We start from the raw sequence: 14,462 nt of genomic DNA, 5'->3' as shown, positions 1-14,462 counted from the left end.
GCACTTAACAGACAATTTACACTGATTTTAGCATTGAAAGGCAACAGGAAGTGACAAACCCAAATACAACAAAAATCCTGGTATTTTGAAGTTTAATCAACGCATTTTCAGATTTTTAGCCTATTTTTTTGCACATTTTATTCAGATCATCTACATTTTGCTATCGATGAGAAGCCTGTTTCAATAAAAAGTTGTTTAAAAATATGTTTACTAGATGGAGCAGGAATACCTAATGTCAGGTGAGTGAGGGCAGAGTTTGTATCCTATTATATTTACATGTTTTGGTGATGGGCAAACTTAAAAACGTGTGGATTGAGGCTGGTTTTGGACTCTGTTCCCTGCCATTTGGCTGCCTGAGCAGCACAATGTGGATTGAAATACCCAGGGATCTGTCCTAGGCAGAGCAGAACTGTGTTGCCTGGAGATTAAAACATACCCAGGAAACACAAAATTTTTAGGTGACTTCATAAAAAAATAAGAGTAGGTTTTTCAAGTTGTTTTTTAAATGCATTCAGCCCTCTGCATCCTCCCCAGCAATGACACTGGAACATTCCTTTAGCTATTACATGAGGCAGAATCTCCTTTCCAAAGTGTTGGAATGTGCAGTTAGTCCAGACATCTGATGGCTGGAAAAAAAATAGCAGGGGCACTGTGCAAATTTTATTATTTTTATTAAAATCAAAATGCTCTGGGTTTGTAGCCTCCAAAGCAGTTGGACTCCCTGCGACGAGCAGATAATTTGTAATTAAGGAAAGACATTAATGCAGATTCCATTGGAATGAAAACACACAAATGTTTTGATGTAGATTGCAAGAAGAGTTCACAGCCCATATAAAATTCTTGTGAAATACTGAAGTACAAACCCTTTCCCTGGTGCTCTTTGAGCATGTCAGCCATCAAGAGCTTGATATAATATAAAATAATATGTTAACACAGTGAAACCCAGTTATTAAAATAGGATTAAGGATACTCTGCTTGAAGACTGAGGCATTCTGCTTTGGGTTTTTTTGGTCACTGGACAATTCCAGGATTTCAGGGTTAATTCCAAATGTCATATTTTGCCACTACTCATTGACGGTTGCAAATAGCTACGCTAAAAAAAAAAAAGAAAAAGAGAACAAAAGAGGTTTCAGATATCCCAGTCCGTTCCAGGAAAGCCTGCCAAGTCTCCAGAAAACTGAACTTAGTAAGTGAGACTATTAAAATCACAACTTTTTATAGAATTTTCTTTTCGTTCCACTTTCATCCTCAGGTATTTAATAGCAAATGTTGCACGCAGGACGTTGTTCGCTTTCCAGGCTTTATCTGCAAGGTCACTGTTTGTGTGACTACAGCGATTCCACAGCAGATCCCACTGTCAAGGAACAGCAGCGCATCCCTTCGGAACGTTCTCCGGGCACCTGGGAATGTGCAGGCAACTAGGTGTGGGTGAGCACATCCCCACACCAGGGGAACTGTGGGCTCTCACGGGGCTGTTCCTCGTGGGACAGAATGTGGGGGAAGGCAACAGTAAATACTCTTGAGGGTTGCACATGGAGTGTGCCACACGTTGTTTTAATAGTGCTGAAACAAAGGGAATGGAACAGTTTTGGAAAACGTTGCTCTTGCTCTGACTGCTGGGGCTTCAATTAATCCTTTCCTTTTGTGGGAGAGGAGTGTGGGACAGGAAAGGAAACAGCCTCCTTAGGTACAGTAAATTTTACCCATTAGCAATTATCTCTGCAAGTTAAAGGTAAAGGAGTAGGCATTATTCCATCATAAATCCCAAAGCAGCAGTGTAAGAATAAAATGATTACCAAGTGGAGGGGGAGAGGGTGAGTGATCAGAGCATTGGACAGACACTCCAATTTCTTGGATTCTCTCCTTCCTCTCAGTACATCAGTTAGTCCAGGAGCTTCCCTTGCCTGTTGAGTGCCTCAGGTGAGGGGTGACTCACTGCTCCAGGCAATCCTGAAAATGTGGAACTCGTTCCCCCTGGAGTTGTGAAATGGGGACGGGCTCCTCTTTTTTACAGTGGAAAAGTGTGAAATCACAGCCACATTGGCTGGAGTTGTTCCTCATTGAACACTTACACTTCCATGTTGTTTTACTGTTTGCTCCATCCCATTTTTATGGGCCCCAGCCTTATGGATTTTGCAGTTAACTGTTTGAAAGGAGGCAGAAGTGATTTGCCAGGAGTGGACCTTTCTCCCACTAATGCTGGGATGATGTCTGTTTTATATGCATGTGGGCATAGTGGGAAATGCAAATGTGTTGTTTTACTGTCTCAACTAAAAAGAAAATTAAAACAACCCTATTCTGATGCTTGCCATTCTTTGCAATAAAAGCTCACATTTCTGTTCACTTCATTCACCTTGGTCTGTGCCTGTTGTCTTTGACTTATTCATCACAAAAACTTCCCTGAATCATCTTTGCTCTACCTTAACTGGAAAATTTGTTTGATTTCGCAGAGGTTCTGCACAGTGAAGTTCTTCTCTGAGCAGCCCCTTTTCTCAAGGAAGCTCCAAGAAAGCAGGTGGGTGTGACAACATTGCTTTGGAGCTTGGAGCAACCTATTCTGATGGAAGGTTCCCTGTCCACGGCACCGGCGTGAAACCAGGTGATCCTTACAGTCCCACTCCAAACCATTCCGGGATTCTGTGATTCTGTTTGAATGTTCCCTGTCCATTGCTCACCACCTTTCCCATATGCTTTGAAACCCAGTTGGTGTGTAACAAACTCCACACTGGGTGACAACTCTAATCTCCAGTTCAGGATAATCCCAGGGTGCAAAAAATCCAGTGGAGACCATGACTGTCCTGTGGCACTACTAAATAAGTTATTCCAAGGGCAGGCAGTCAAACGATTGTCCAGTGGGAATGCAGGGAGGGAGCGGGAAGCTGGGCAGTTTTGATTTAAATGTCAGATTGTTTTGAAGCGCCGTGTGTGCAGTATGTAGGTCAGGGCTGAAGGGACAGACTGGATCTGCAGAGGTGCTGAGAATGATTAATTTCCCTGGGCAGAATTCCCCGGGTTTTTTTTTCCCTGTGTGCTCAAGTCAAGCTGCACATTCTCATGGACGACGGGCTCAGGTTTCGGACCGTCTGCCCAAAGGGGAAATTTATCCTGGCAGCTGCTGAAAGGGGAACTCTTGTGGATTGGCACCAGTTTGTGCATTAAAAGAATGATTTTTTTTTTTTTTTTTGCTGCGTTTTGGGGAGCTTTTCAAGGATGGCTTGTTTACATTGCTGCTGTGTTCTCTGGCCATTAGCAGCGGCGGGAGGTGATATTGGGGTGCTTTCCAGCAGCTGCCAGGCACCATCGAAGGTGTGGATCAGGCCCCTCTCGCTGCCCTGAATAAGCACTACCTTTGTTCCTGTGGGAAACTGTGCTAGAGAGGGACTGGTTCTGTGGGGATGGGCTGACTGTCCGCTTGGTCCGAAGTGTTTTCAGTCATTAGCCCTTTGTTTGACACCCAGCTCCACTCTATATTGCCAAATGAGATGCTAATGGAGTAGCATTGTTTCAAACACAATAAAATCCAGCCTCAGGGTATACTTAGGGAAGACTTAAAATCTCACTAACGCTCCTTTATATGATCATGAGCCCTTCTGTCCTGTGATCTCAAGCAGTCCGAACTTCTCTCTACAACAAAACATTTAAAAACTCGGCTAAAAGGAAGTTTCGGATGACAGTGGAACACACTCTGGAGAAATTACCTGATGTTCTGAAATACTAACTCCAAATATTCTCAGCCACTGACTTGAATTAGCAACTTATTGTTTACTTTTTTGGCATTTTGGTGTTCCTGTACACAGGAACAGATTTTTCAGACAGGTTCTGTGATTGTTGCACAGTCCATCTTCTCGTGCTTTACACAGATCATAGTGGTCCTGAAATTGTCCAAAGGAACGTGTCTCCAGGGCCTGGGTTTTGCTGGGATTGCTGGGATGCCTGAACACAAACCCTGCCTTTGCTCCTGCTCACTCTTTCTATTGTCACAGAGTCCCTGAGAGATGAGAAGCAGGTGGAGGGATGCACAGGATGTGCATTATACCCTGGATGTTCTATGCTGCAAGGGTGGTTAAAAGATGGGTTTATAATTAAATAATGATCTCAACCATATTTCCTAACACAATTTGGCAAGTTCCCCCAACACTTCTCCTGGTACACACACATGTAACCTGTGTGTATCCTCGGAGTAGAGCTTCATCATTGGAAAGGAGGTTTGCAAACAGTGCTGTTTACTGAATCAAATGTGTTTTCCTGGAATCCTGACGGATTGATTTCTCGCATCTGCAGTTTTTTTCTGGAAGCTGCCCCGTGGTGGAGTTGTGCCTTCTGGGTCAGAGATGAAAGGAGCTGGCCTGTAACCTTGTGAAACTGAAACCTTTTTTCCGAAGGTACAGTAAAATTTTAGCTCTTGTGTTGAAATGCAGTTTTGCCTGCTCAGTAAAGCCTATTAATTCATATTTTTGCAGCAAATAGACCTCTTGGATTCTTTGTTGCTGGACACTTCTGGTTGCTGCTGGGTTTTTGAGGAGTCTAAGTCAAAAATACTCTGTTTTAATTTTGACCTCTTTTTCATGGATCATGAAAAAACCCACGATCTGGCATTCTGTTTGTGCATAACTGTATAATTTCCAAATAATTTCTTCTGACCCAGTAGAGTCCTGTATATGGGACAAAACCTGTTAAAGATACTTAAAGGAGTTTGACATTGAGAACTGTCAGGTTTTTTCAGACCCACCTTTAAAAGTTTGTCACTCTGCTGACAGGTTTTGGGATCTGACACATTTCCAGTATTTATGGTGGGAAATGGCATCGCAGCATTAAGATAAATTCTTCAATCCTGAAGCAGAGCTTGGAAGCAAAGTGACAGGGAAATATACTGGGAAATGGCTGAGTTTTATATGTTTTTGTCACCGCTCAAATCACACCCAAGTCCAAGTGCTTTCTGATTTTCAAGCAGAAATTTCAAAAGCCTGCAATATGCTTTTAAAATTCCAGATTTCAGCTGAAACTATTAAACCAGTGTAAAAGAATCTGTGCTGGAGAGATTTCCAGCCAGCTTGAAACACAACCAATACTGGAATTTTTGAAAAATCTGATCTTGCAAAACTGCTCTGTGTGTTTCCAGGCCATTAAAGTCTGGACAATCTAAGATAAGCAACTAAGCTCCATGGATTTCTTGCAGCTAAATCTGGCTTGTAGGGAGTCACACTACAGAAAAACCTCCCATCTTAGAGGCTTGTAGAGACAAAAAAATCCACAAACCCCAAAGTTGTTTAAAAGCACTTCATCTGCTTTGAAATAATTGGCTTTTTTCAATTAAGAATTTCCCCTTTTTTCCCCCATGTTTTGGATGGAGGAATTTTGTTGTTCTTAGTTATATTTGTACGTGAATTTAACAGCTATAAATTAAGACTTTTTTTTTTTTTAAACCATAAAACAAATTGAACTTGATTATTTTCAGAAATACCAGAATTTCTGGAACTATATTCAGAAATACAAAACTGGTTAACTTTTATGGGATTTGAGTCTCCTCCTACCAAATTAAAAGGGAAAGAATTCTCCCAGAAAGTACAGACATGTCCATTTTCCAGGCAGACCTGTAATCACTTTAATCACTTCAGGCTTTGAGTGCAGGTTATCAGGGAGGAAATGACTTTTTCTCAGCAGTGACTGACATTCCCAGAAAATCTCCAGGTTTTTTTCCATGTTTAGGAGAAGAGGCTGAAAGGCAACATTGTGATAATCTTTTCTGATTTGCTGTTCCATTAAAAGAGGTAAAAGTGGTCCTGGATCTCACAATTTGGGAGATGGAAGTCTTCTGAGAACAGGATGCAATGTGCCAGCTGCTTCCTTATGGAATTGTCAGGAGAAGCAGAAGGAAGGCTCTTCTTTTATTGTGTTAGGTGGTTGGCTGAAGTTGGGTTCTTTTATTAGTTGATTGGGTTTTAATTCATCCAGGTTTTTCCTTCATCTCCTTCTATAACAACACGCTGGAGTTCCTGGAAAGGGGTAGCAGTGTGGAGGCAAATCTGAGGAAAAACTGGTTTAATTTGTGAACTTTTCCAATCTCCCGTAGTCTCTCCATACAGAAACTTAAACATTTTACAATTACACTTGCCCATCTTTTGGGGTTTGAATGGGAACATCCAGCATATCCTCTGAATGAACACCATGAGTTGGAAAGGTCCCAGATTTAGGGAGGTGAGTGCTTCCACAGGTGTGCTAGGTTTTATTGTCTGCCAGCAGCCAAACAGCAAATCAAACCAATATAAATCTGACTCTTCTCTTGCTTTGAGATCAGAAGCCATTCCCTGAAACGCTTGAAGAGCTGCATCCAGACAAATCAGGGAGCTTTGGGCAGTGCTGCTGCTTGGAGAATCCCTGGGAACCCTCACCTGGCAGAGCTTGCCCCACTCTCTGAGCACCTTGTTTGCTTGAGTCTTTCTGAAGTTCACAGTCACAGGAACAAAGAAGAAGAGCAGTTTATCATGCCTGTGTCAATTAAAGAATAGAGGAATTAACAGGGTCTGATATTTCTGCTAATTTTGACAACATATATCAGAACTTCGAGAGTTCAATTCTGACTCTAAATTTGATTAACCATTTTTCTCACTTCTTTCCCTAAAGGAACACAGAGCATCCTGATTTCATCTGAACTGGTTTGTTGTAAATTAAATTCTCCTTCTACAGGGAATCCACATCCTAAGTTCCCTCGTGTGAAATAGATTTTTCTTAGGAAACAAAGCACGTTTTTTTTAATTCTTGCCCCCTCGGTACATGATCAGATGGTCTTCAGGACTGCAGCAAAGGTATGTGAGCACAGTGGGCTACCTCTGAGGCAAGGCATGCCACAGTTAGGATGGAGTGGTAGACACAGATTCAGAAACGTGCTGGTGAACACAGGAAATGCTGCAAATAATGAGGTTATTAAGTCCAACAGATATTAAGTATTTATTTTGCATTTTTTGCTTTAAAAGGAGAAAAAAAGTCAGCATGAAAGCAATGTCATTTTGAATGATGGATCTTGTAGTCCTCAAAAGAGTAACCACTTCAGTTTAGCCAGAAAAAAGTAAATATTTCCTCCTAAGGACTGGATTCTTGAGATACTCATCAGCATGTGCAAGAATCTTACATCACTGTCCTCTGGGAATATCCATTTCCATCTTTTTCTGCCCCATTCTGTAAAACACTCTGTGAGAATGAATCAGTTCCCTGAATGAAATCTCATTTTCTCTGACCTTTTCCACTACATACCCAGAACACAATTAAGCAGAACAGAGGAAATGAAGTTATACTTTTATATTTTAAAATTATTAAGGCTTCTGCATCTGGGGGTGTTTATTCCCAGTCTGGAGAGTGGTGCTGGATTTTGGAGGACTATGTCCCAGGTTTCCATATGTATGGCAGTTGGATGGCAGACAGGAAGGGGCTTTATGTTTTGGTACCTTAAATGACAGGTTTGTCCTTGTCGTTGGGAAGCCCAAGGCCTTGATGGCAGAGATTCCCGTTGGATCCTGTTGTATGTTCTCCTGGAGCTGCTCAGTATCCCTAGCCAAAGTTTGGCTTGGAATAATCTCACTGAACTCATTCCCCTGTTGATCCCGGAGATGTTAGTGATGCCAAGGGTGTGTTTCCAGTGCTGTTTATCCCTTTTAGTTGGAATCTTCATTTTCAAAAGGAAATCTGTCCAGAATCTGTTGAGAGGAAATACGATGTGGTCAGGAATGGTCATTCCTTCCTACAGCTTCCAATCCACTGTTCCCTCTGATGGATTTATACCTGGTAGAGGCCATGGAAAGTGAAGCAGTGAGGTTTCACCTGCTGTAGGTGCTCAGAAGGAAGTGCTGCTGGGTTTGCTTAAAGCCAGGCTGCTTCAAGTCATAGAATCCTAAACTGATTTGGGTTGGGAGGGACCTTAAAACCCCTCTTGTTCCAAGGCCTTGCCCTGGGTGGGGACACCTTCCACTAGACCAGGTTGCTCCAAGTCAAAAATAAAGAGCTTATAGCATGGGTTTCCTTGGGGAATTGAGGACCTCCATAATCCACATGGAACTGGTAGCACTGCCATAGTGTTTCACTCATTTTCTGCACTGCTGGCACAAAATCTCACTTAATAAAGAGCAGATGTTTTTGTTATTAAGACGCCCTTTTTTTACCATGTTTAGCATTCAGATGTTCCTGTGGTTGGAGTCAGATAATGGCTCTTTTTTTGTTGGGTTTTGTTGGTTTGTTTTTTTTTTCAAGTCTATAAGAACTGGCCCTTAACCAAACCTCACTGCAAGAAATGTTTCTGTCCTGGATGAAGAGAGGAGTAAGTCAGGCTCTTTGTCTACTTTGGGAAGTATTACTGGAATATGATAGTAAGTTGTTCCTGGTGACTTCTGAATGTAGGTAGGCTGGGGATGTGGTAGGTCTGAGCCTGAGCAGGACCACAGCTCTGCCAGGATTATAGAGAAAACCTCTGTTTTCTCCTCTTCCATTCCTAAAGTTCCCTCTGCATGAAAAGGAAACTGTTATTTACAGGGGTTCAAACAGAAACTACTAAGGCCCTATCCCTTCTCCTGTATTACTCTGGATTTTGGCAACATGACGTGTCATTCCTGATGTTACTGCAGAGATCCAGCAAATCCCAAAACTTGGCTGAAGGATGTGTGGCCAATCTTTAATCCACTTTATAGACACTCCACAAGAAAGCTTATCCACGTTGCCCCGGACATTCCAGCTGCTCCATGGAAAATGTAATTCTAAAGCTTATGGCAGATTTTAAGCTATTTTTATATTTGTTACAGATATTTTATCAAGCTATAATTTAGGAACTGCCTCTGGATTAAATTTATTCAGTGAGAAATCATGCTGGAAATTGCTGGTGAACAAGATTTCTCACAACTCCTGGTTTTGACAGCCTTGGAAGCATAAAAGGAGTAGCCTTTCTGGTTTCCTACATTCCTTCAGTCTTCAAAGGGGCTTTCTGTCATTTTGGTTTGGCTTTTCAGGAGAACATGAACTCTGGTCTTAATTCATTTGAACTTTGTGTACATCCTCAGAGTGGGTTCTGTTGGAGAGAGCTTGGAGAATTTCCATTCAGTGAGACCTCTTTTATCTCTCTTTTTAAGTTCATACAGGAATAATGCTGAATAAGGCTAAATTCAGTGTTTATGGAGCAGGCTCCAAAGGTCCCTCTGAAGCTGCATTATTTCTAGAGCTGTAAGGTACAAGATAGTCTCTGCAGGTAATGGGGGGGTGTAGGTGTGAGCAGAGGCCAGGGCAGAGCAGCAGTACAAAAAAAAAGGCAGAGTCTATCTCAAAAATGAGAGAGCAGCAGCCTATGGAAGCTGTTCTGGCCTGAAGCAAGAGGATAAACCTGTAAAGCCTAAGAAAACTAGGCATTGTTTCCTTAGGAAAGTTTGTTTAACTGATAGACTTAATTTGCCAATGGTTATCTTTAAATTAGAATTACAATCCTTTACCTGATTGCTTCAAGATGTACTGCTTTTTTTTTTTACTGAAAGGACTCTTAAATCCCAGGAGAATCCCATTAAACATCTGTTCTGGCTACACAAGGCATGGTAATGGGTGGCTTCAGTGATACTGTGTTTAGAGGTGGCTCCTCGATTAACTACAATTCCCGGTCCACCTGGGGACACCTTTTAATGGAAGCAGGTAAGCGCATCCAGTAAGTGAAATAAATGTGTCCATGATGTGCTGAAATGGGAGTCAGGGCTTGTTTTCCCAGCAAAATTTATCACTCATCAAAGTCTTTTGATTTGAAAAGCTTGGAATGCACATACAGGTATTGAACTTTTCATAAGGGTCACATTAAGTGGGCAAACATTGGCTTGAGGCAAAGCATAGGAAAGATACAGCATAAAAGCAAATATAAATATTTTATGTATATTATTTGTTTGATTTATTATCTACATATTATGGGGGTTTATATATTTCTATACAATTTATATATAGTATCTATATAATTATCTAACTTCTTTCATGTGTAATCTTGTGAAATCGTCACAGATTAAATTCATGGTGTGGTGTAACTGCAATGAATCATGTGAATCCAGTGAACATTATTTTAACTACCTTTTTCTTTATTCCCAAATCCTCAGTCGTGATCTAATCCTACTCTATCAAAGGTGCCAGCCTGTTTGTCACAAGTTTGAGTGACAGTTGTTGTAAATTTGTGTGACCCTTGTGTATTCTTTCTTACACCTTTTACAAGAAGGTTCTGAGGGTTTTGTTAAGTGCATCGGCCTGCTGATGTGTAAAATGCCAGCCTGGCATTATTTAGCAGGCTGAGCTCTTGTTGGAATTCGGTGGAAAAATAGGATTCTGAGTCCTGGACAATTATGGATGAGAGCTGGATGTAACAGCTGCCCTCTGGGCAGGCAGGTCAGGTCTCAGCCCCCTCAGTTCCTGTGGCTCAGTCTACAGATTGATCTAAATGTCTGTCACTTTTCTACTTTGCTAGAGGAATGGGTGTAGCTCCATGGATTCCAGGGAAGTACCAGATTATCTCTGCTAATGCCAGTGGCCAGTTTATAGAATAAAGAAAGAAAAATAATACTGCAGTCTTACTTGTGCTGATGGGCTGGTGGTTGTGGTGATGGGCTGGTGACAAAGCTGGTGACTTCCTTTTGTGTTGGAGATGCCATTTAGGATTGAGTTTGGGAAAGGAGGGAATTCTTAACTAGTGGCTGCATCCTCTGTGCAGGGAAGCTGGGCTGGGCGATGAAACACCGAGTTCCTATTCCAGCCCGCTCCCTGATCATTAAATACACACGAGGAGCTGGGACAGATGGGCCACATTCCACATTTTCAGAGCATATTTCAGATTTAATTGCGCTGACAACGTTTTAGAAAGAGCAGCTCCAGACTCTTTTCTCTTTGGCAACAGTGGCTTCTGGCTGCTGTCAGGCAGATGAACGTGTTTCTCTGGGTTTATTATTTTGGGTTTGGCTCACATGCTCACTGTACAGATGACTGGGGGCACAGGGGAGCATTACCTACGTTCATTAACCAGCCTTCAGATACTTGCAGCAGTCAACAGCTTTTTACCTGAGCCCCTGTGGGTTTGGGAGGGGGAACAGCACTTGGGCTAGATAAGGAGAGGTGGGAGGGAAGCCTGGAATAGGATCCAGGCTGTGTTGTTGTTTGTGGCCAGTAGAGATGGCTGTCAGGGATCCAGAGGGCTGAGGTCTGGTCTGCGGAGGATTCCAGTGTGGTTTAGTCTAGACTAAACATTTTTGGATGCACTGAGTCTATCACTCTTGCTCAGGCTCCCCTGCCAGGGACTAATTGGAGCTGATGATTGCCTGCCCATGAGACTTGAGAATTCCATTTGGAAGGTGCTTTTTTTTTTGTTCTTTTCCTTGTTTCAAAAGCATTTTACAGGTTTTGGCAAGAGGCTATTTTTGGCTCTAAAATGACAAAAAATATTTTCAGCACAGATTTAGGCATAACTGTTAATATTCTCCAGATTCCTTCATTTAAAAATTATGCCAATTACAAACAAACAAAAATCCACCCCTCTCTCCAATTTAGCTAGCCAAATTTACTTTCTGTTCCTTTCTTTTCAGCCTATAAAAGCTCTTTCCTTCAGGCCTTGAAATGCAGAATGCATTCCTTCATCCTGGTTTTGATGGAGGTCCATTATATGTTTCTCATACAAAATTTGCATGTTGTGGTAGAATTTCCAAAGCATTCCCCCTCAGCCTCATGTTTCTGTAGTTGGAGTCAGTGGGATCAGTGGTAAGCTGACTCTGGGCACTTGGGAAATCTCATTCTTGCTCAGCCAGTTTGGTTTTTGTTCATTCATATCTTATAAAACACTTTACCTGGATGGGCCTTGAATGCTTTTACTTCATTCTGAGTTTTCAACATATGTTACTTGACAGTGAGAATGAAAGGAAGGTGATATATAGTATAATATAATTAATTTTAGGAATTTCTTTCCAATCTTATGAGGAGTTTTGAAGCAGCTCCTCACCCCATGTCCAACTTTAAGGAAGAATCCTTAAGGGCAGACATTTTAATGGTGGCCAATGAAACAAAGAGTTTTTTGGAAAAGAGATATCAAAAGCCAATAATTACTAAAATTATGAGGTTTTTTTAATAAACTCTTTTGTCTTTGTTTCTATAATGCTAATTCAGAAACAGAGGGATTTTGTAAAAGCCATGAAGTCCTTAATAATGCAGTTTTACTCCATGTACATTTCCATATTCTTTTAAAATCAAAACCAAATCTAGAAGTAGCAGCAAGGGATCTGCAGAACTGGTGAAAAACAGAAACTTTGCAAAGGAAGGCGACTTTATCACGTAAAGATCTTCAGGCTGCTGCCTCAAGAGATGGTGTTTATAAGCATAAATAGGGATTGGAATCAGCATAAGGCTGTGATTGGGATGAGATGAAAAGCTACTACTTCTTAAAAATCCACCTGAAGCGGGTCAGAGTTTGAGAGCCTGGAGTTAAAAGATCCAGTAATCACCCTTGCATATGTTACTGTAAGAATCAGAGAAGTATTGTCTTCTCTGTGTGTGGTGAAGGTAATTTCAATATTTCTCTGGAAGTCCTAGCTCAGCTGTCTGGCTGGATGGGAAGAAATGCAGACTCCCAGAAAAGTTCTCCTCACTTACTCATGGGTTTATAATTTCTATGGTAAAGCCTGTTTTGTGATGAGTCAGGCAGTTCTGGCTCCTGTTTTGTGGGATAAAACTCCTGACATCCTGTATTCCTCCTGTCCCAGTAGCAGCCCTAGAAATTGTGAGATCTTCCAAGCTCATTCCAGCTCTCAGTAGAGATTTCTGCAGAATCTTTGGAGCAGCCTGGCTCTTGCAAAGAAATCTTCTCCTGGAGGGTCATATTCCTGCTTTACCCCTGCCTTGTCTGTGCCCTCTCATTCCTTGGAAAGACTTCTGAGGAAGTGGCAGCTGACTGACCCTAACAGGATCATAGGAATTGGACTCCTTGACGTTTGTTCCTCCTATAGATGAGGGAAATATCTGACTGTAGGTACACACAGAGAACAAATGAGCTGCAGTGAGAAATGCTAATTCCAGTTTCACACTGCCACAGTCAGTCCAGGTGAAAGTCAAGGTAAAACGCTTTTGTAATTAATTTTTTTTTTTTAAGAGTCCAAGGCTGGTCTTTAAATAAAGCATTTGCACTCGCTTGTAGGAGCTTAAGCCAGTTGCATGCCCTCTAATTACATCAGCCCAGGAATGGGGGTGTGGGAACAGCACCAAGTACTACAGGAGCTGCCAAGAGTGATTTCTTCCAAGCATCCATGCGGAATGTCAGCCTGTGCTGAAGTCAGGGTGTATTTTAGCAGTAATGCTTTCACTCTCTGCCGTGGGGTTAGTTCAGTCATGGCCTTGTCACAGGCAAAGTGGAAAATGCTGGAGGAATGCCACGTTAAAACACATAATGGCAGGATGGGAAATATTGGGCTCTTACCTTGTTGTAAAAATGAGAATATGAAAGACCTAAAACAAGGGCACAATGACCCATTTCATCTCAAATGGTAGAAATCATGAGACAAATAATATATATTAGCATCACTCATTAAATCACTGAATTTGTCTTGATTTAGACCAGCTTATTGTCACAGCACATTTCTTATACTAAGGCAAACTGTACTTAGGAGATGTGCAAAGGATTTTCTCTTAAAGAAACCTGGGATTTAAAAGAAGCAATAAAAAGTATAAGGGGCCTTGTCACATAGTTTGAATTTACCTGGCCGGTAGCCAGCAGCCCAAGGTTTGATTTGTATCCCAGCAGGTCACTGCAGACCAGAGCATTTGTGCTAAAATGTGCTTAACTTTGTTGAAAGGCAGCACAGACAGACAGTGTGTGATCAGTTATCAATTTTAAGAGAATTCCCCCAAGTTGTCAAGAAAACTGCTGCATGTATCCACGTGGCTTGTTTTGCTCTTTCTCCTAATATATTTTTTTGTTTTTACTGTAATTAAATGCATTACCTAGTCTTAATTCTTTCCAAATGGCAAAAAGAGGGCATTTTGCATCATCATAATAAAAGCTGAAGTGCATTGTAACGGAATTAGTCCATTTATTAGAAAAAGGGTTTAAAAATCAATCAGTATAATTATTTTAACTAAGTCCATAAAGGATAAACAGTGTTCCTTAGCTCAGCTGATGCAGGTGGTGAACAATCTTACAAACCTATAACAAGCTTCATCTCTTACCTCAGAATAAGTCTGTGAGTAATCTCTCTCTTTTTTTTTTTTTAAATGCTCAGCACAGTAGTTGTTTATTGTTACTTCTTGGTTTATCTCTGTCTTTAGCGTTAGAATTCCTTCAGAGTTTTGCCCTGGTTTCCACAGGAGCAGGATTAAACCTGCTAAAAGCCAGCAGTGGCATGAAAAAAGAGTGCCAGGCAGGCATTAGCCTCTTGGGAAGAAGAATTCCAGTAAGGAGCACTACTTCTCAGAGTGTCCTAAAGCCTTCCTTG

At 41.5% G+C, this 14,462-nt stretch overlaps 1 protein-coding gene across 1 annotated transcript in view; it reads left to right on the top strand.

The window, feature by feature from the left end:
* Positions 1-4,288: 4,288 nt before the first annotated feature.
* Positions 4,289-14,462, top strand: part of ADAMTS3 (ADAM metallopeptidase with thrombospondin type 1 motif 3) — an 85,190-nt gene continuing 75,016 nt past the window's right edge. Inside the window, exons 1-2 of the mRNA XM_027669665.1 lie at positions 4,289-4,382; positions 9,504-9,654. The gene's annotated coding sequence lies outside the window, so the exon portion shown is untranslated. The remainder of the gene's footprint in view (positions 4,383-9,503; positions 9,655-14,462) is intronic.

The sequence above is a fragment of the Corapipo altera genome, unplaced genomic scaffold, assembly GCF_003945725.1.
Source record: "Corapipo altera isolate COAL_440 unplaced genomic scaffold, ASM394572v1 258, whole genome shotgun sequence".
NCBI classification, from domain to species: Eukaryota; Metazoa; Chordata; class Aves; order Passeriformes; family Pipridae; genus Corapipo; species Corapipo altera.
Note: the sequence above shows the minus strand (reverse complement) of the source record. Positions and strands in the feature narration are given on the sequence as shown.